Source organism: Mastigoproctus giganteus, chromosome 3 (genome assembly GCF_048544385.1).
Source record: "Mastigoproctus giganteus isolate SK-2022 chromosome 3, ASM4854438v1, whole genome shotgun sequence".
Lineage (NCBI taxonomy): Eukaryota > Metazoa > Arthropoda > Arachnida > Uropygi > Thelyphonidae > Mastigoproctus > Mastigoproctus giganteus.
Window position 1 is genome coordinate 219,718,096 of NC_143577.1, and position 23,246 is coordinate 219,741,341.

At 35.5% G+C, this 23,246-nt stretch overlaps 1 protein-coding gene across 1 annotated transcript in view; it reads left to right on the forward strand.

The window, feature by feature from the left end:
- Positions 1–13,699, forward strand: part of LOC150088734 (ATP-dependent DNA helicase Q5-like) — a 49,677-nt gene extending 35,978 nt beyond the window's left edge. The window contains exon 2 of the mRNA XM_090370887.1: positions 13,592–13,699. The gene's annotated coding sequence lies outside the window, so the exon portion shown is untranslated. The remainder of the gene's footprint in view (positions 1–13,591) is intronic.
- The last annotated feature ends 9,547 nt before the right edge of the window (positions 13,700–23,246 follow it).

Genomic DNA, 23,246 nt, shown 5'->3' on the forward strand with positions numbered 1-23,246 from the left:
GGACTCCACTAATAACATTAGTCCACGAAGAGCAGCACCCATTGATTACTACCCTCTGTCTTCTCCCATTCAATCATCCTTTTATTGATTGTAGCAACTTACCCTTAATAAAATTCTGCCCCAATTTGTACAGTAGTCTTCCATGCGCAACAGTGTCAAAAGCTTTCCTGAAATCCAAGTATATGATATCAAAATTATTTTTTGCATCCAGTTCCTTTGTAACCACATCATAATAACCAATCAAATTTGTTAGACAAGACTTTCCCTTAACAAACCCATGCTGTGTCTGAATTATTGCTGCAGTCTTGTCTAGATGATCCTACAATGCATCGTTAACCAGTGACTCCATTATTTTACCCAGAACAGTAGTTAAACTAACTGGTCTGTAATTACACGTGTCACCCTTCAATTTCCCTTTGTGAATTGGGGACACATTTGCACATCTCCTGTCCATGGGGACCTTCCCTGAGTCCAAGGATGCTGTCATAATTATGACTATGGGTTTGCTTACTTCCTTTGCTACCTCCTTTAATATAACTGGATAGATCCATCCACCCCAGGTGCTTTTCTTATGTTTAACTTTAATTTCTCAGTTCAAACATAATTCAAAACTCAATTCAAAAATTGAATTCAAACATAAGAAAGGCACCCCAGGTGCCTTTCTTATGTTTAACTTTAATTTCTCCTCCACTTTGTTCTCAGTTATTACAAATTCATTAAGCACCCTGTTACAATTTGATAACCTTGTGGCATTTTCAAATCTTAATAACTCCTCATGTGTGAATGTAGATGCAAAATACTCATTCAGTTTGTTTGCTATCTGAGCAGGATCATCAACAGTCGAACCATCAATATCAAGGGGACCAATCAGATTCATCCCCTTCCTTTTAGAGTTTATATAAGTAAAGAAATCCTTGCTGTTTTTCTTAGCATCATTTGCAAAAAGATTTCTCGTAATCTGCCTTTACCTTCCTAACCTCCTTTGTGACTTGATTACAGACTAGCTTATATATATCATAGGCTTCTGTGTCACCTGATAATTTATATGCATCCCATGCATTTTTCTTCTCTGCCACGAGTCTCATTAGTTCATTTGACAACCATTTAGGTATAAACCTTGGACAATATTTTTTAATAGGTATGAAACGTTTAGTAGCTTCCACTATTAATTCTTTGAATGCTTCCCACTTAGAATTTGCTGTTGGTAACATCATCAGTTGGTCCCACTGTTCAGAATTTAAAAACTGTCTGAGACCACTATAGTCACCTTTATGGAAGCAAAAACCCCTTCCTTTACCTCTGATGGTAATTATATCTTTAAGTAAATCCCACATCAGTACATTGTGATCACTACCACCTAATGGTTCCTTTATCTGCAAATTCTTAATACAATGATCACTGCTGATAACCAGATCAAGAGTATTACCCTCTCTGGTTGTCTCTCGAACTTGCTGCTGCAGAAAACAATCATCCAATAAATCCACAAAAGTCTTACTAGTGTGTGAGTGACCAACTCATAAGTTCCAGTCTATATCTGGGAAGTTAAAATCCCCCATTATAAGACATTTTGATTTACTAGCCCACTATTTCTTTGTACAATTGTTTATTGTACTCATTCGAGTCATTAGGCCTATAACACACTCCTACTCTCATTTTTGCTTTCACAGTGCTTATGTCACACCAAACTGGCTCAGCTGTGCGCTGTTCATCTATATCAGCTGGATGCACTTCTTTTGAATTTATGGTTTTCTTAATTAACAGCATAACACCTCCCTTCCTATCCTTTCTGTTCATTAGGCCTATAACACACTCCTACTCTCAATTTTGATTTCCCAGTGCTTATGTCACACCAAACTGACTCGACACTGCATTGTCCATCGATGACTGGCTGTACCATACCTCCTTGGATTTTATGTGTTTCTTAACTAATAGCATAATCCCTTCTCCCTTCCTATCCTTGCTGTACACATTGCACTCCCCAAATTCCAGATATGCATTCCTTATATCTGTGTGACACCATGTCTCTGATATCCCAACAATATCAGCCTTTGATGTTTTGATCAACACCTCAAATTCATAAAATTTATTTACCAAAATCCTAGCATTGGTGTACACGCAAGTATACATGCACCTGTTCCTATTCTTAGCTACCCTAACACAACCCATGTGTTTACTTGTACTACAATGACTTCCATCAATCTCTGAAATCCCCTGCATCTTGTTTTCCAGGCTGCTGCTCATTTCAATAGAAGCAGTGCAATCACTTTCACCTCTGTCAGCTGCTACTGTTAATATATTAGTCTGTTTATCCCCCCAATCTAGCAGTTTTCCAACCTGCCTAACACTGCTTCGATAGCATCAGCAAATATTCTTGCACCCTTTCTACTTAAGTGTATTCTATCCCTGTAGAAGCATAAAGAGATACAATATATATATATATATATATATATGTATATATATAGAGAGAGAGTGAGATAGAGAAAAGAGACAAAAAAAAAAAAAAGTTCCAGGGAGAGAGAGTAATAAATATCCATTACTATGTTTAGAGAACATAAAAGTATAGTTTTTTTCCTTAAATTAAGAAAAAAAATTGAATGTGCCCGAAATGTAATGCACTACATACACTAACTTGTTTTATGTTAAAAGCATATTTTTAATTATTATTTTTTTTAAAATAAACTACCCCATAGCACTTTAGACATTTTAATTACCTCACTTGTTTGGGAGTTTTGATTATTAGCTCCTTTATTATCTTGACTGACAGTAAGCAAAATATCAATTGAAAAACCCATGTGCTTCAACAACAGTATTCCAGCGAGACTGTTCCATGATGTGAAACTAGAAACTGTGCTGCCATAAAATGTAAAGAGGATGTGCTTCAATAATTGGATGTAAGATGTCAGTAATTTTAAATTCGTGTTTCTCAGAATGTGCATATTGATATTGAGAATAGGCTTAACGGCTATTTTTCCTGTTTGCATGATGTCTAATTGAAATTTGTGGAATTTTCAGTGGAAAAAATCAAAGAAAACACTTGTTGAAAGGTATTGGTAGTTTCAGGTTGAAGGTCATCCTTGATGCATAAGTCTAAATAGAATAGTGAGCCATATGTTAAGAACCAGAGTTTCTTTTTATGTTCCGGTATGTTCACCAGAGGCAAGAAAAGCTTTATGACTTCAATGTTTTATTATGGTAGCACTCCATTAATCAGTGGGCTATGCATTTTTCATGGTAGCATACAGATTTCAACATAGACTGTGTAGATGAGTTCATGTATGCTACCTGAGGTCCCACATACAACCAATGATTTAATTCCTTTGCTATACATTTATTGTTAATAATAATAATTTATAAGATAATCTATCCAGCTTGCATGGGATAGAGTTACTGGATACTAAGTTTTGCCAGAATTTGGAGCACAAGATCTAAAATGTACCAAAAACACTGTAGCCGAGTGGTCAATTACAAGGATGCATAAGTAGAGGTGCTTTGGGCACCTATGGTCCAAGTCTATGTGACTGCTAAATATGGTGCTGTTTCTAGTATTCTGTCTTGTTAACTCCTCTGAGCATGCAGTCTTTCCGGAGATTAAAGAGAAAATTTATTTATTTTAAAAAATTATACTTTTATTAACTTGCCTTCCATTTCCACTGTTTTACTTTCAGATGAAGGAATGATGACTTGGTTTTATGTCAATTACATGGCATCTGTCAGATATGAAGTTCTCTGACAGTGCAGACGGGCTGCCAGAGCAGGTCATGGAGTTTTGTCAATGATATATAGGAATTTTGCTAGCAGAGACAAGGAGGTGATTATCCCTTTGTATAAGGCAATGGTTAGGCTGCACCTTGAGTACTGCATACAGGTCTGGAGGCCTCATTTTAGGAAGTATATAGAGTTGCTAGAACAAGTACATAGAAGGGCAACAAAAGTTGGTGAGAGGAACAAAGGGGTGCACTTACGAAGAAAGGCTTAAGTTCTGCAAGTTGCAGCATCTGGAGACTAGGCACCTGTGAGGTGATATGATTGAGTTGTATAAGGTTTGAGCAGACTCAATGCTGATGGGATACTTCCGCTTGCTCAGATTAAGAACCTGAGGGGGCATAGATTCAAATTGAGGAAAGACAGTTGTAGAATAGATGTGTGGAAATTTGCCTTTAGCCATCGAGTAGTTGATTGCTGGAATGGACTTCCATCTGTTGTGAAAGTTGATAGCTTAAATAAATTTAAGGCTGAACTAGACAAACATTTGGAGTGACTGAATGGGTGAAAAGGGAACAGTTTTTTTTGGCTGATTCTGTATAAGCTTGCTTTCTTGCATCAAATGCCTCAACTAATGCTAATCTGAGGAAAAGATCATTTGGGATAGCTCTACACATACAGAATCTGGAAGTTGAAAGTTAAGGCTCAGGTTTGAATCTTATAAAAACAGTTTGCTTAGAGGCGAACTAATGAAACAAATCTTGTAAATTAATTGTTTTTAGATATTTTGGGCTTTCTTTTAGCAGTTCTTGAATTTTAAAAATAGATATTATATTGTATTCTGAAATGAAACTCCTGTGTTCTGTTGATGAATAATTTTCTAATGCATATCATCCTTCAGTAGAATTTTTTTTCTTTTACAGGTATGCTGGCATTCACATGATCATTGTCATTACTGATGTGGGATTTACTTAAAGATATAACTACCATCAGGGGTAAAGGGAAGAGTTTGCTTTTGTAAAGGTGACTGCAATGGTCGCAGACAGTTTTTAAATTCTGTATAGTGGGCCAACTGATGATGTCACCAAGAGCAAATTCTAAGTGGGAAGCATTCAAGGAACTAATCGTGAAAGCTATTAGGCTTTTCATACCGATTAAGAAATATTGTTCAAAGTTTAGGCCTAAATGGATGTCAGATGACCTAATGAGACTCATAGGAGAGAATAAAAATGTATGGGATGCATATAAATTATCAGGTGACACAGAAGCTAGTCTGTAATCAAGTCACGAAGGAGGTTAGGCAAGTGAAGGCAGATTACAAGAAATCTTTGGCAATGGATGCTAAGAAAAACAGCAAGGACTTCTTTACATATATAAAGTCTACAAAGAAGGGGGATGAATCGGATTGGTCCACTTGATATCGATGGTTCAACTGTTGATGATCCTGCTCAGGTAGCTGACAAACTGAATGAGTATTTTGCTTCTACATTCACATAAGGACTTCTTTAGGGAAGTGAAGGACAGAAGCTTATTAAACTGTAACAGGGAACGTAATGATTTTGTAATAACTGAGAGCAAAGTGGAGGAGAAATTGTTGAAGTTAAACATAAGAAAGGCACCTAGGTTGGATGGGATCTATCCAGTTATATTAAAAGAGGTGGCAAAGGAAGTAAGCAAACCCTTAACCATAATTATGAGACAATCCTTGGACTCAGGGGAAGACCCCTACGGACTGGAGATGTGCAAATGTATCTCCAATTCACAAAGGGAGGATTAAGGGTGACATGAGTAATTACAGACCAGTTAGTTTAACTTCTGTTCCAGGGAAAATAATGGAGTCACTGGTTAAGGAAGCGATGCAGGATCATCTAGATAAGACTGCAGTTATGGTTCAGACACAGCATGGGTTTGTTAAGGGGAAGTCTTTTCTGCCCAATTTGATTGGATACTATGATGTGGTCACAACGGAACTGGATGCAAAAAATAATTTTGATATTATATACTTGGATTTTAGGAGAACTAAAATACAGTAGTCTTCTATTTGCAACTTTTCATACTGTTGCAAGTAGAAGACTACTGTTAAAATTGGTGCAGTATAACATTAAGGGCAAATTGCTGCTTTGGATAAAGTGATGGCTGAGTGGGAGAAGACAGAGTGGTAATCAGTGGACACTGCTCTTCTTGGACTAATGTTATTAATGGATTCCCCCAGGGTTTGGTGTTGTGTCCATTGTTGTTTTCTGTATTTATCAATGATATTGATGAAGGTATATCAGGCTTAATGTCGAAGTTTGCAGATGATACAAAAGTTGGCATGGTTGCTAATGGCAGTGTGCTGCTGCAACAGGATCTAGAAAATTTGGGGAGAGTGGCTGAGAAGTGGCAACTGAAGTTTAGCATTGACAAATGCAAAGTACTGCATATGGGTAGAAGTAACCCTAGAAAAACATACCAACTGTATGGTACTACACTTAGGGTGGTAGAAAATGAAAAAGACCTGAGAGTAATTGTGCAGTCAGACATGAAGTTTTCTGAACAGTGCAGACAGACTGCCAGAGCAGGTCATGGAGTATTGTCAATGATATACAGGAATTTTGCTAGTAGGGAAAAGGAGGTGATTATCCCATTGTATAAGTAGAGGGGAACAGGCATTCTGTGTGTTATCAGACACTCATTCTAAAACTCTGATGGATCCAATATCTTTCTATTTCAGGAGATTTAGGAGAAGTCTGGTTAGCCTGTCTCCCCAAAATCCACTCATGCATTCCTTCTCGATGGTAAGCCTTGTTACATCACTTAAGTGGCAACAAACGTGTAGAGTGGTTCTCTTCAAGATGCCTGGTCAGTGTGAAGAGGAAAAGACAAAACCCTCCAGCACATGACAGAATGACGAAACAAATGGCCCTCAGTCCCCAGCAGCTTTCACTTTCTCTCTTACGGCAGTGAGAGAATCAAAGTGATAGTAGAGGGTGCTAAGAATCTCTGGGTACGACCAGACTGCCATGCACGGAAACTGAACTTGGTCTGTTATCACATAAGATCGCTCATCGGTGATCTTATGTGATATTAGGATAGATCTGAGGATATTAGAGCTGGAAAAGGAATTAGAAAGTGTGAATTGGAATATCATCAGTATGGCTGAAACAAGAAGAAGAAATGAATCACTTATAAGTTTATCAAGTGGAAATCTGCTGTACACTAATGGAAACAGTAAAAGGAGCGAAGGTCCATAAAGATATAATGGTCCTTAAAGATATAAAGATATAATTCTGGTCCATAAAGATATAAAAAACAACATTTTGGAATTCAAAAGTACATCACCAAAGGTGTCAAGACTAGTATTCAGGATTTCTAAGAGATCCAAGCTAAAGGTTATAATGATTTATGCACCAACATCGAGCCACGATGATGAAGAGGTTGAAGAAATGTACACAGAAATTGAGCCTTCTAGACGAGCAGAAAACCCACTACACTATCATTATGGGAATCTTCAATGCTAAGGTTGGAAAGAGACAAAACAGTACAGAAAGGGGAACTATAGAAAATTTTGGAATTGGTGAAAGACTTGTGGAATTTGCTGAATCTCGAGGATTTTCGGTAATGAACACTTTTTTCAAGAAAAGGGTGAACAGAAAGTGGACATGGAAGAGCCCAAATGGATTAACAACCAATGAAATTGACTTCATCCTCACTAACAGAAGATATATTGTGAATGATGTTACCATCCTGAACAAGGTAAATGTTGGAAGTGATCACAGAATGATAAGGTACACACTTGATATAGATGTAAGAAAAGAAAAAAAAACTGACTCGAGTAAATAATATGAAGGTCTTTGAGATAACAGAAGAGGAGAAAAAGCAGTATGTACTGGAACTTAAGAACAAGTTTGAGCGTCTGCAGACTGCTCAAGACCAAGGTATCAACAAGGAATATTACAACTTTCTGAAAGTGATAAAGCCCAAGAAACCTATAACTAAAAGGAAATAAAAAAAAAAAGAGAAAAAATTAGTCAAGAAACACTTGTTGTGATGAACCGAAGACAACAAATGAAGAGCAAGATAAACACTGACAAGGAGAAAATTGAGTATACTGAGTCATGCAAAGACATTAGAAGAGACTCAGAGAGGATATAAGAAGATTTAACACAAGAAAAGTAGAACAAGCATTAAGGAAAAACAAAGGACTTAAATCAGCAGCCATGAGTAGTAATACAGAAAGACAAATGATACTGAAACTGAAGAATACCGATGGTACTTATAAATAGCAGAGAAGGCATAATTCAAATAGAGAATTATACAAGGAGCGAGGGAATGATGCTAGCAGTGGGAAAGATGGATTGCAAATTAGTAACACATACGACATAGCTGATGAGGTAGAACATGCATTGAAGAAAATGAAGAATCAGAAAGCCCAGGGGGAAGATGAAGTTACTGTACAGTTGTTAAAATTGGGAAGAAGAGACATGGCACAACAACTGGCAAGACTCTTCACAAAATGCATTAGAAAAGGTGTAATGCCTAAGAAGTGGAATAATGCAATCATAGTTTTGCTGCATAAGAAAGGAGATAAATTGGAAATTATAGACCAATTAGCTTGTTATCCCACATTTACAAGCTGTTCACAAGGGTTATTACTACCAGATTAGAAAGAATACTTGATGAGAATCAACCGAAAGAGCAAGCTGGCTTTAGGACAGTATTCTCAACTATGGATCAACTTCACGTAATGTCACAGCTAATGGAGAAAGCAAATGAATATAAAACACCATTATGCTATGCAGAGTTAGTAAGGATTTTGGACTAAAGATGAATATGGCTAAAACAAAAGTAATGATGAACAAGTATGCCACAGAAAGGGATATAATGATTGAAGGAAGCAGTAATTGAAAAGGTGGAGTCATATACTTATCTGGGACAAGTCATTGGCTGTAATAATGATAAATGGCTGGAAGTCAAGAGAAGAATAAATTTTGGATGGATAGCATTCAGAAAATATAGTCACATACTGAGGAGCAATATCCCAATTTGCCTGAAACGTAAAATAATGAACCAACGTATACTCCCCACCTTGACTTATGGAAGTGAAACTTGGGCACTCACCAAAAGAATGGAAGAGAAGCTGAGAACAACACAGCAAAGAATGGAACAAATTATATTGGGAATCAGACTGTTAGATAAGAAGAGAAACACATGGATTACACAGCAAACTCAAGTAAAGGACATTCCTATCAAAACTAAAGAACTAAAATGGTCTTGGGCAGGACACATAGCTCGAAGACATGATGACAGATGGACTAAGAAAATAACAGAATGGTACCCAAGAGGAGCTAGAAGAAAACCTCGAAGGCAACGACTGAGATGGACAGATGAAATTCATGAGTTTGTGGGTAGTAAATGGATGGCCATTGTACAAAACAGAAGGAACTGGAAAGTTGCTGGATAGGTCTTTATCCTGCAGTGGATTGAAAATGACTGATGATGATGATAAGTCAATGGTGAAGCCACATCTATAGTACTATATACAGGTCTGGAGGCCTCATTTTAGGAAGAATGTAGAGTTTCTTGAGTGTGTACAGAGAAGGGCAACAAGATTTATGAGGGGAATGAAGGGGTCCTCTTACCAAGAAAGGCTTTAAGTTCTGCAAATTGCAGCAGCTGGAGACTAGGCTCCTGTGAGATGATCTCATTGAGGTATTAAGGCTTTGAATGGCTTGAGCACGCTGAATTCTAATTGGATTTTTCCGCTTGCTCAGATTATGAACCTGAGGGGCCATAAATTAAAATTGAGGAAAGACAGTTGTAAAATAGATGTGTGGAAATTTACCTTTAGTCAGTGGGTTGTTAATTGGTGGAAAAAACATCCATCTGTCATTGTGGAAGTTGATAGGTTAAATAAATTTGAGGAGGAACTGGACAAACTTTTAGAAGCTATGGATGTGTGAGATTGTGTTTTTTTTTTTTTGGCTGATGCTACATAAGCTTATATGCTTGCTTTTATCCAAAAACTAATGTATACATACTTGTAAACAGCCACAAGCTGTGCTATCTATGAATTAGTGCATTGAACAATGTTGTTCCAGGCCTTGCAGCATTCCAGATTCTGGAGGCTATTATCTGCGGCTTTAACGTCATCTCTGGTATTATTAACTTCAGAGAGCGACTTTGGCATTAAAGTTATAATGAAATTCCTTTATTCCTTAAACTTTATTGCATTGGCATTTTTTTAAAAAAATTCTTCCCCTACAATGTGATTTGAATGGCTATGGAATTCCTTGATCAAAAACATGCAATTAGGAGGTAAATACAAGCAAACACATTTAGATATAGTGTACAAGGTAAAATACATGGCCAGTTAAGTATACACTGCTCAGGATAGAATGAGTTCTATTATTCAGAATGTTCCAAGATGGTGGGGAGGGGGAGTGCCAGATGTGCACTTCTGTCAAATTAGTTCCATACTATGTATACTTGCTTAAGTATGAAATTTACTGTGAGTTGTTTTAAAGAAAGAATAATCTCAGCAGATGTTTCTTTAAAAGTTTCCAAAATAGAAATTTCCAAATGAAATATTCTAGAGATTGAAATCTAAGAACATATTATTATTAACCATATAGTGTAAGGAGGCTATTGGCTAAAAATAAATAAAATAATTAGATAAAAATTAAAAGAAGATAACCTGTGTGTTTCCCTCCTCACATAGGTAAATCATCCAGCTGACCTTTGAATTTCACCAAGCTTTTGGCAACTATCCCTGGAGGTAAATTGTTTCAGTAAACAAAACACTAGCTAAAAGAAATATGTGGAAGTGGGGGTGAGCAAACAAATTGGAATGTCTTACTATGGAAGAAAAAAACTTAGGTTTCCTAGGGTCATTCCCACACCAAATTGCACATTCCAGGACATCACAGATGATACCCAGGGCCCCACTTACTGGGATGGAATGACCACCTCAGAAAATCTGAGTTATACTTGATTTAAGCCTTTCTTTCTCTTCCCTTGTGATATCTGTGTTCTTTCCACCTCCTGAAGTATTAGGAAGTTTCGAGGGGAATGGAGGTTTCAGCTTTCCTGGAACCCACTATATTTTGCCTACTTTAGCATAACTGACAGACAAAAACTCTTGCCTTTGTTTACTAGCCCTCTAATGCAACTGGAGTGTCTCACCTGGTAAACCTCTTTATACCTTTATTGCTATGAAATAACACTTCTGTCAAATTAAAATGTGCTTCTAAAATAAATATATATATATATATTTATTTTATATTCCAAAAAAATTGTATCAGTATTATTTTTTTTATTGCCATGAAAGACTTAGGCAGCATGAAGAAGGGTTTATTTTCTTGCTCAAGTACTACAACTATCAGGTTTTATTAGTCATTTAAAAATAATGAAATGTTTGAAGCTTAGTTAAATTAAAATTTTGTATTATTTATAGGCTATTTTCCAATGTGTTTACCACTATCCCCAGTGAACATTTTAGAAATTTGTGGGGGTGTTTGGTTTGTCAACTGATAATAGGGCACCACTGCAGAAGCTGACATTTGTAAACTAGCTGAGTCATATCAAGTTAAACTATCTTATTAGAGTCACTTGTTTAAAATTAATAAAAGTATATCATATAATGCATTTCATTTTTGAATATTTATATTACAAATACAAACTGTATATTTAATCTACCAGTGTTTCGTAGTTATAATATAAACATTGATTAAATCTGTAATGCATGTGTATTTCTTGAGTTTTCAGTAGAAATAGATTAAATAGAATATCGAAATTTGTGGACACACTGCCAAAATACTTGTAAATTTGTGTACGTGTATAAATATTTTTTCAATTCACTTTACACTGGAAAAATTATTTTGATTTCCATGCATGGGACATTAGAAATACACTGGAAAAATTATTTTGATTTCCATGCATGGGACATTAGAAACTAATACTTGGTGAAAGGAGTCATTGATCTCACAAAGGTTGGGGACCACTAGTCTAAGAGATTCTCAGATGTATCATTAAATAAATATTAATTTGTACAGTACAGTAGATTCCAGTTATCCAAAAAGTTCTTAATTTTTTTTTTTTTATTTTGCTTTTATTTTTTCCCCTAATTTCACTTAAAGAAACTTACACATTTAACTGTAAGAAACTATCACATGATATAATAAAATCATAATTCCACTTATATAAAGCATTTTTGTCTAACACCACTATGCTGCTTTCATGTATAAAATCTTCACTGTAAAAAAAAAAAACTGTACTAATTCACCATTATATAAATTACTAGAAATAAAATTTACATAATAATCAATTTGTAGATGTTTTTTTTTTTTTATCCCCGACAAAGTTTTTATGCATCACATCAGTGTGATTGGTGTTATATAGAAATGGCATGGATAATTTACCCAACCACTTTTTTTTTTTTTAACAAGCATATCAAACCGCTTAGCTTGTTTCAACACATCTTTTTTCATATGATACAGATAATGATTCTTTAAATTTTTATATGTATAGTATCTCAATTAAACATTCCAAAAAAGGCATTTTCTCTGTATCCAATGAAAAGAATTTATTACAGAATTCAATAAACTCTGTAATAAATTCTTAGATATTTTAATAGAAATGCACAAAACCAGAGAAAAAGTGTGAACTGTGCATTAGCTCCAGGGTTTGAAGTATTTGATAACCTTTAGATCATCACTTCTAGATGGACTGCATCACAAGAATTTATTGAGAACCAATTTGATGCAAATGCAAACTTCAGCAGTGGAAAAAAAGACTAACATCTTTCACATAGCAGAATACTGGTAATTATTTTTAAACTGTATAAGCATGTCGAGTATGCAATGTGTAAATAATAAATACAAATTACTCTAATTTTCTATCAATATGTAAATTTTTTTGCTGCTTCCTTTTATATAGAGAATGCATTTATAATTAATTATTTGATTCAAAAAATATCTTTGGTTCCAGTTGTTTCAGATAACCAGGATTCTACTGTACTTTCTTATATATATATATATATATATATAAGTTATGGTGAACAAAAGTATTTTTCTGGATACCATAGAAAAGGGCACGTAGGCCTTTTCCCCTGATAGATTTTTTCATATTGAAGACGTACTGCAGATTGCACTATGAATAGTCATTTTACAAAGTATATTGTTCTTTATTTGTAATGCCACCACCCATCAGCCTTTTAGAATTAACATATTCTCATCAACATGTAGGTGGGCACCCATCAGTGCATTAGCTGATGTACTGATTAGTGCAGCACTTGATAACCCAGTGATGATTTAATCATATACATAATCAACTAACCAGCAGGTAGTTGGTTGGTGGAACAGACTTCCATCCCTTGTGGAAGTTGATAGCCTAAATAAATTTAAGGCTCAGCTGGACAGGTATTTCAAACGAACGGAGGGGTGAAGTGAAAGTTTTTTTTTTTTGGTTGATGCTGCATAAGCTTGCTTTCTTGCATCATATGCCTCTACTAATGCTAATATATAATAAAGAGATGCCAAAAAGCATTTTTATTAATTTTTTTTAATGAAATCTTAATTTAAATTCTGAAATGTATAATATCCTTCACGTAACATATCAGAAACCTAAAAATTATTCAGGGAACTCCCAAACTATATTGGAGATGTGTCTCTTGAAAGTGCTGTGTAATTGAGATAATTTCCCTGTGAGAAATAACAAAAAAGAGGTAACTGCACAAAACAGTACCAAGCCAGCACATAGTGGTGGACTCTCAAGTGGTAGTCATTTATTTGTGTAAGATATCTCAAGTAGTACCAAAAATTATTTTTTTATATATTTTTTTAATGCATATCAGTACAGAAATTTTGTTTGTTAATGAGTTCTCATTTCATGTTTTTTTTTTATTTTGCAGCTTAACATCACTACCTCCATAACTCTCCGACGTGGCATGCTGATCAGCATCCATCACACAGTTGCCAACCATCTTTTTTATCAGCCACATTAAAGCAAGAATTAAGACATCCTAAATTGACAAGTGGTGTACTTGTATATTGTTTGTGTTAATCCAAAACTGCATAAATGCAAAGTGTGTAAATCAAGAAATGATTGTATGTATATATATATATATATATATATGTAAATTATATAGGAATCCGTAGGAATTATATAGCAATCTTAGGAATACAGCTATGCAAGAGGCTGTTGTGTGGGTGTGTACATAGGACATTTTCAAGTGCCTTCTTCCATTTGGTTGAGGGTTGCATGGGATTTCATCCAGCAAACTAACCACGGAATACCTGCGATTTCTAGACACAGTGTACTGACCCCATATGTAAAGTAACAATACATACCAGCTTTACCAGGACGGTACTGCATTCAGAGTGTTTGTCCCAACATCCAGAAAGTCTAAATAAAACATTATTACATAGCAGTTTATGTATTGGCTTTTCTGCATATTGATACAAGAATACAAAATAAATAAATGGCCATCCATGATGACAATGCAGAATAATACAGCTGGGTAGTGCTAGTATTTTTGTAATGCTTATTTGAATTTATAAAATCTTTATTGCCTTTAAGTATACAATAAAAGGTAGTTTTACAGTGGATAATTTAAATAGAAAGAAAGAGAAACTAACAATGAATTTTGTTGCTTATTCTGTGCCACAGTGAGATCCCTTCTGTTCTTGCTTATAATCCACTAGTCAGCTGGCTAAGTTTCTTAACTTAAAATTGGATCAAGCTATAAATAAATTAAAAATGCCCTGAATTATCATTCAGGGTCCCAAAAAGAAATATAAATTCAATACTAATTTACAGAAGTTCAATTTTTATTAGGAAAATAAGACTTAAAGATAAAAATTAAGTGCAATGTGATATTTGTAGAACAAAATTTTCTAATGTTCATGGCAGCGTGGTCTGATATTGGTGACTAGACAATTGCTAAACTAAAATCCTACCTATTATTGAATAGATGAGATTGCAATATATCAATTCTTTTTCAGTTACGACGCAGTTTTTAGTATCAATAAATTGTATGGCTTCTTAATGATTTTTTGCTTACCCTTTTTTAGGGTCTTGATTTTTACTTTCAGAATCAGATCTCGTTATGATGTGGCTACATTATAATGAGGTTTCTTATCTTATTAAAAGTAATCAACAACAGACTTCTTCTGGGTGATCCAACTACTATTGATTTTTCCTCTCTTAAATAGTCATAATTCAAAATTATGTGCATTCACTTCTGCACATAATATTCAATATAATTTTTTATTTTACTTTGCTGCTTTTCTTTTTAACTTGTTCCTTAAGTTTTGTTCTTGTTATTGAAATTGCAGATATTTAAAATAGACGTTAAAATAGGGGAACATCAAAAGATATATGTTACAAGAGCCAGAGAACTGAAATATCTTTACCATAATCAACAAAAGACTGAATTAACTATAAAAATAGTCCAAACTTCCTTTACCATTATGAAACTTGGGCCTGCCTTTGCTCCTTAAGAGAATTAATACTTAGTTCCATTTTTGAAGTGCAGAATTCACATTATATCATTAATGTTTATTGGAATTTCTTTAATGGAAGTTTAGTTTGTTTTGTGTCATATGTGAGAATGTCTGTTTGCATGTACAACCAAATATAAAACTTAAGTAACTCAGAGAACAGAATTACTGGTACAGAAGTATAAAAGGTGAAGTTTCCTGGTTGAAATGCAGCACAGAATTGAGCTATACTGTAGTTTAGTCAATTCAAGTTCAAATTTTTCTGGAGCAATCACTGCTTTAAAGAAGAATGGGTTCTCAAAGATATGTTTATGTATATTTGTAGAACAGACATGAAAGTCACTGAATCTCATTTTAAAATTCTCCGCGAAGAAATCAGTCATTTCTACAGCACAAACAAATGGAAAGGGAAGTTTGTTGGTTCATCCTTACGAAGCAAACCACAAGAAGAAAAACTGTTTTTAAAGACATTTTCCTCACCATATGATACCAAGAAATAAACTAATCTAATACTTTATACTTATATATTGAGTGTGGTATATAATATATTAGAATAGGTAATTTCTTGAAAAATGACAGGTTAACATTTATCAACTATTTTCTGAAATAATTTTACTTAATTTTAAAAACTGTGACAGCACCAAATGTAGTAGTAGTAGTGGCATGTGATGCAAGAGTATGAGTTTATGCAGCATCAGCCAAAAAAAAAAAAAAAAAAAATCACACCATTCCCTCCAAATGCCTGTCCAGTTCCTCCTTAAATTTATTTAATCTATCAACTTCCACAATGACAGATGGAAGTTTGTTCCAGCAATTAACCACCCTCTGGTTAATGGCAAATTTCCACACATCTATTCTACATCTGTCTTTTCTTAATTTGAATTTATGCCCCCTTAGGTTCATAATCTGAACAAGTGGAAGGATCCCATCAGAATTCAGCGTGCTCAACCCATTCAAGGCCTTATACACCTCAATCAGATCACCACGCAGGTGCCTAGTCTCCAGCCACTGCAATTTGCAGAATTTAAGCCTCTCTTGGTAAGAGGATCCCTTCATTCCCCTCACCAACCTTGTTGCCCTTCTCTGTACATGCTCAAGCAAATCTACATCCTTCCTAAAATGAGGCCTCCAGACCTGTACGCAGTACTCAAGGCATGGCTTGACCATTGCCTTATACAGAGGGACAATCACCTCCTTTTCCCTGCTAGCAAAATTCCTATATATCATTGACAAAACCCCATGACCTGCCCTGGCAGCCTGTCTGCATTGCTCAGAAAACTTCATATCTGACTGCACAATTACTCCCAGGTCTTTTTCATTTTCTACCACCTTAAGTGTAATACCACACAGTTGGTACGTTTCTCTGGGGTTACTTCTACCCATATGCAGTACTTTGCATTTGTCAAGGTTAAACTTCAGTTGCCACTTCTTAGCCCAACTGCCCAAATTTTCTAGATCCTGTTGCAGTAGCACACTGCTATTACTGTCATTAACACCCTGCCAACCTTTGTATCATCTGCAAACTTCGACACTAAGCCTGATATACCTTCATCAATATCATTGAAAAATATATAAAACAACAGTGGACCCACCTGACACCGAACCGTGGGACTCCACTAATAACATTAGTCCACGAAGAGCAGCATCCATTGATTACCACCCTCTGTCTTCTCCCACTCAACCATCCTTTTATCCATTGTAGGAACTTACCCTTAATACCATTCTGCTCCAATTTGTACAATAGTCTTCCATGTGCAACAGTGTCAAAAGCTTTCCTATAATCCAAATACTGTATATGATATCAAAATATATCAGAAATGAGCTTCTGTTCACCTTTAGTTTAGTTATTTAAGTAATTAATATTTTTCGCTGAAGTGGCTGACTGAAACCATCTTATTAAAACAAAATCAAGGGCCTTAGCCACCTGTCTTTGTGGCTATTGTAGTAATGGCAAATGATGCAAGAAAGCAAGTTTATATAGCATCAGCCAAAAAAAAAAAAAAAAAACCAATATGTCTAGTTCTCCCTTGAATTTATTCAACCCGTCCACTTCCACAACAACAGATGGAAGCAGCCTGTTCCAACAATCAATCACCTGCTGGCTGAAGGCAAACTTCCACACACGTATCCTGCAATCATCCTTCCTCAACTTGAATTTATGCACCCTCGTGTAGTATCAGCAAGTGGAAGAATACCATTAATATTCAGCTTACTCAATCCATTCAAGCCTATAAACACCTCAGTCAGATCTCCCTGCAGGTACCTGGTCTCAAGATGATGCAGTTTGCAGAACTGAAGCCTTTCTGGGTAAGAGTACCCTTTTTTTGTTCCCTTCACCAATCTGGTTGCCCTTCTCTGCACCATTCCAGCAGATCTACATCCTTCCTAAAGTGTATATAGACATGTATACGGTACTCAAGATGCAGCCTGACTTATCTCTGCTAGAAAAGTTTGTGTATACCATTGACAAAACCCTATGAGCTGTCCTGGCAGCATGTTTGCACTGCTCTGAGAATTTCGTGTCTATCTGCTCAATTACCCCAGGTCTTTTTCATTCTCTATTACCCTGAGTGTAGTTCCACACAGTTGATAAGTTACTCTGGGCTTACTGCTACCCATATACAGTACTTTGCATTTGTCAATATTAAATTTCAACTGCCTTTTCTCGGACCACTGACCTAATTTTCCTAGACCTTGTTGCACTAGCTCACCTTCAATTGATACCTCAATCTTCATAAAAAGCGAACTTACTACTTGAAAAAAATCAACTCGATTTCAGTTGTGGAACTATGTCATTTTCCTGGATTTTCCATACTATAACTATGAAAATATGCTTATCAATAAATAAAAATAAGCATTTTTATCATTTATGGCTATATTTGAAACCTTAAATCACACTGCAGTAATCTGCATAGAAAATTAACTGCTGCTTCTTTGAGTGGAAGTGATATAAACGTTAATCATTAAAAATAATTAAAAATTACTGAGTGTGTGAACATAACTTAATAAAAACTGAGCCGGATATCATCATTCTTCTCTTTCTTGGTGATTCCTTTCTACTTCTGAATCTCTCTCTCTCTCTCTCAGGGTAATTCAGAAATTTTTTTTTCAGCTGGTGCAGCATAAGCCTCAGGCTTCCTTGCACCATAGGGCTAATAATAATAAAATGCAGTACCAGATATTGCAATTGCATTGCAAATTTTTTTATCTTCCTGTGTCTGTTGCAACCAGAGAAAGATATTTTTCAAAATTCTATTTCAGTAAGAATTATTTAAGATTGACAGAGCTTCAGGAAAGACTGTGATATTGCGATCAAAATAGGTATTTTGGAAAATGTTGGAATGACAACATAATTAAAGAATTTCAACAACTAAAGCATGAAAAATTAACATGTTAAATTATATCTTATATTTTTCACAATATTTTTGTAAAATATTGAAAAATACAGAATATACAGTAAACCCTCGATTTAACAGACTAATAGGGGAGAAGGGGTGTCTGCTAATGCCAAAAGTCCGTTAAATTGAATGTAACCTGGGGGGGGGCATTTTTTATTGTTCTTAATGTAAAAAAAAAAAGCTTGAAATGTAATTAATGTAAAAAAAAAAAACAGTACTCAGCATGAATTGTTGAGGAGGCTTCCATCCTGCAGTGGGTTGATAATGGCTGCACTTTACCTTTTTACAGTACTGTACAATATAAAATTATGTTGCAATTTGGCCTTTAATTTACAAATATCAGAAAGTTTGTTTTTTTATGCTGTAAATTTCACAAACACATGCTACTGAGAGACTCCTTGTTCAGATTTCTCAATTAGCTGTAATTTCAGTGCCACATTTAAGTTCACATGCTTTCTCATAACTCCTCAATCACTTGATGCCATTTTAAATTGTAAGGACTGCAAAATTATTTAATAAATAACGTCACAATTCAGAAATCACAGAAACACTCTGTATACAACCTGACCACACGATAGCTTGAGGCAGACTGAGACCAAAACAAAGCGAGTCGGTAGACCTGCAGTTTAGTGTCCTGAGTCATATTCAGCTCGCAAGTTACCGCCTGCTCTTATCTGTTATTCTGGGTAAACCGCTATTTGAACACGTTTTCAGAAAGAATAAAAAACAATTTCCTGAATTTGATTATAAAAATAAAATTAGGTAATTATCAGAACAATAATGGAAATATGTAATTATTATTAATTTTTAATTAACAATAACACTGAAGTTTTGTATAACCTAAAAAAAAATATGGTCGAGATTAATATGTACATTACTGTATTATTATTTGTCTGGTCTATTTGTAAATCCAAAATCTGTTATATCGGGGTCCATTAAATCGAGGGTTTACTGTAATACTAAATATGCTTCCATTTTAATATGTTCCATTTGTAGTATTTTATTTTACAGTTCTAATTATTTTGAAATTATAAGAAAAAATTTGTTTTATTTATTTCAGAGGGTGAATTTTTAAATTTACATGCAGGTGTGTTTAGCCCTAGGAATGAGCCATCAAATTCTCAGCTCACAAGGTGGGACTGTTAGTAACCCTGGATGGATATATATCCCATTGTGCAAGGGCTAAAACTGCTATGCTGATGGTAAACCACCTAAGAGTGAACTAATGTAAGCAGTTGTTGATGTGTGGCATCCACATCACACAGAGGAACTGTGTTATGTGGATAAAACAAATAATATGAGAAATGTTCTCTAACAAAAAAAGCTCAAATAAAAAAAATTAAATTTTGCTTGTAATAAAAGTTTAGTATTTCATCTCCACGAGCGATCCTTGCTGCTATCAGAAGTCATAAACATTGCTGCTCCAAATGATGTGCTGCATCATGGGAGGTGTAGTCAAACCGTTTCACAAAAAGTCGCACAAATGGACTTGGGGATGGAGATCTGCCAAGGTTTCTTGAGCATGGCTCTTTGCACAGTTGCTGAGTTTATTTCTACCTGTCCAACTTGGACATCTAGTATCCTTCTGAAGTGGGCCATTGAAGTGGTTCACTCCTTTAATTTCTTTTCACTTTCTTTTAGTGTTTACTTGTGCAGAGAACCCTTTATTGAATCCTTTTCATAATCTCCCTTAGACTGACTCACTATCTAAGTAACCACATTATACATTCCATACTGAGCAGAATCTCTTGTTAAACTGTAGATAACCCAAGCATTCTTCTTGACTGTGATGGCATTACAGGAATACCTGACATAGCACGGTTAATTCGTGCCAAAAAATACCGTTCTATGCAAAACCGTGCTGATCGAAGTATTATTTGTATGTATTTTAATGTAATGCATTCCAACAATTCAATTATATGGGTCGAGTTGCAAAAATATATAGGTGTTTGTTTACCATAAATTGATGCACACGAAGTTTTTGCAAAAAAAAGAAATTAAAATGATAAAAATGAAAAATACTAGTAAGTACAGCAGAAATGATTTTTATTGCAGTATGTACATACCAAAAGAATATAAGTGAAGTATGTACTGCATTTTTATTTTAAAAAATAACTGATCAGCTTAGTTTGCACAGTTTTTTCTTCTTTTTATCTGCATACATCTCTTTATAATATCGAATGTCATTTTGCAACGCCTGCCTTACTTTCATACCTTGTTCAACGTTTGGATCTAGAACTCTCAGCACCATTACATTTCTTCTTTCCACTCATATTTCCATATAAAGGTGTAACGTTTTTAAAAAATCATCTTTAATAAAAATACACAGCGAAAAATATTTTGTACAGCTTATGCACAGTGAACGATCTCACCACTTGGAATCTAGAGTGTTTACTAATGTATGAATGCTAGCAGAGTCAGTATATATGGGAGTTGCGACAACAGTCAGTGTGGCCTTGAACCCATAATGCATTGGTATATGTGCTGGCATTATAATACATATATACATATCAAATGTATTGGTGTGTAACGCAGTTAATTTTTTTTCAATTTGTAAACCGCACTATAGCGAAACCCACGCTGTTCGAAACCGCGCTATGCAAGGTATTCCTGTAATTCTTTGCTCATCCATTTCAGTTTTTGCCTTGTGCCATATCTTTTCAAAGGTATAAAAGTATGTAGCATCTAAGATTTATTTTCTGAAACTTTTCTCATTTAGCATAAGTATCCCATTTCCTAGTTGCCCCCACTGACTCAAATGATGTTTAAGGCCAGTATAATCCTCATTTAAGAAACTAAAAACTGTTCCCTTAACCCTTGATAACTGTAATATCCTTTGATACCTTCTATGCAAAAACACTAATTACTGTCAGCTAGTGCCACCTTAACTTTAAAATTTTTAATGGAAGATGAATCTAGTAATGAGTTAAGAACACTGAACCCCTTGCTAGCATCCTTAACAAGCTGGTGTCTATGTGGTCCATTAACTGACTGTTAATAGGCAAGTATCCTCTCCACAAATACTCCATAATAAAATATGCTGATTGATTTGCTTGCCCTTTCCAGTTGCATATATAGTTGGGCTTAATATTCAATACATTCATTAGGTCTGCAGCCCACTCCTACTCAGTGTTTTGACTTTTACTGCAAAGATGGTTCAACAAAAAATAATTAACAGCAATTTACATTGACTGTCCAGTTTATTGAATACAGCAACTTAATAACAAGTAGCACCTTCTCTATCTCCTAGAACAGTGCAAGTCATCAGGTCATGTATTTCACAAGGATGCTGGCCCATGCAGACTTGCATAGCATAGTTGCCTCAGATTGGATGGCAGTGGATCTCTGTGATCATCCCAAATGCCAAATTGGGCTGGACTGATAATGTATGGCAGTCTTCCTCACCCTTGAATCATTCTTAATGATCTATGCCCTGTGACATTAGCATTAGTAGAGGCATATGATGCAAGAAAGCAAGCTTATACAGCATCATCCAAAATAAAAAAAAAAAAACCTTCCCATTACACCCTTCCATTCACTCCAAATGTTTGTCCAGTTCTGTCTTGAATTTATTTAAGCTGTCAACTTCTACGACAGATGGAAGTTTGTTCCAGCAATCAACCACTCGCTGGCCAAAGGCAAACTTCCGCACATCTATCCGACAACTGTCTTTCCTCAATTTGAATTTATGTCCCTCAGGCGATTAATCTGGGCAAGACACAATCCCATCAGCATTGAGCTTGCTCAAACCATTCAATGCCTTATACACCTCAATCAGATCACCTCGCAGGTGCCTAGCCACCAGACACTGTAATTTGCAAATCTTAAGCTTTTGTTCCATTCACTAATCTTGTTGCCCTTCTCTCTACTCGTTCCAGCAGCTCTACATCCTTCCTAAAATGAGGCCTCCAGACCTGTATATAGTATTCAAGGTGCGACCTGACCATTGCCTTATACAAGGGGGTAATCAATTCCTTTTAACTACTAGAAAAATTCCTGTATATCATGTAAATACTCTTGCAGACTGTCTGCACTACTCAGAAAACTTCAAATCTGACTGCACAATTACCCCCAGGTCATTTTCATTCTCTACCACCTTGAACATAGTACTACACAGTTGATATGTTGCTCTGGGGTTACTGTTACCCATATGCAGTACTTTTCATTTGTCAATGTTAAACTTCAGTTGTCACCTCTCAGCCCATCTGATCAACGTTTCTAGATCCTCTTGCAGTAGCGTACTGTCATTAACAACCCTGCCAACCTTCGTATTGTCTGCAAACTTAGACATTAAGCCTGATATACCTTCATCAATATTAATAAATACAGAAAACAACAATGGACCCAACACTGAATCCTGGGGGACTCCACTAATAACATTAGTTTTTTTTTTTTATTATTATTAATGGCCATATGGTACAAGGAAGCCTAAGGCTTATGCTGCACCAGCCAAAAAAAAAAAAAAAATTCCCAAGTTACCCCCTGAGAGGGAGAGAGAGAAGTAGAAAGGAATCACCAAGAAAGAGAAGAATGATGATATCCAGCTCAGGACCCTGGGTTTGCCAAGCCCATACTCACCAGATGTGAGCCCCCGGAGTTAAATTCATGAAGAACAGTGTCCATTGATTACCACTCTGTCTTCTCTCACTCAACCATCCCTTTATCC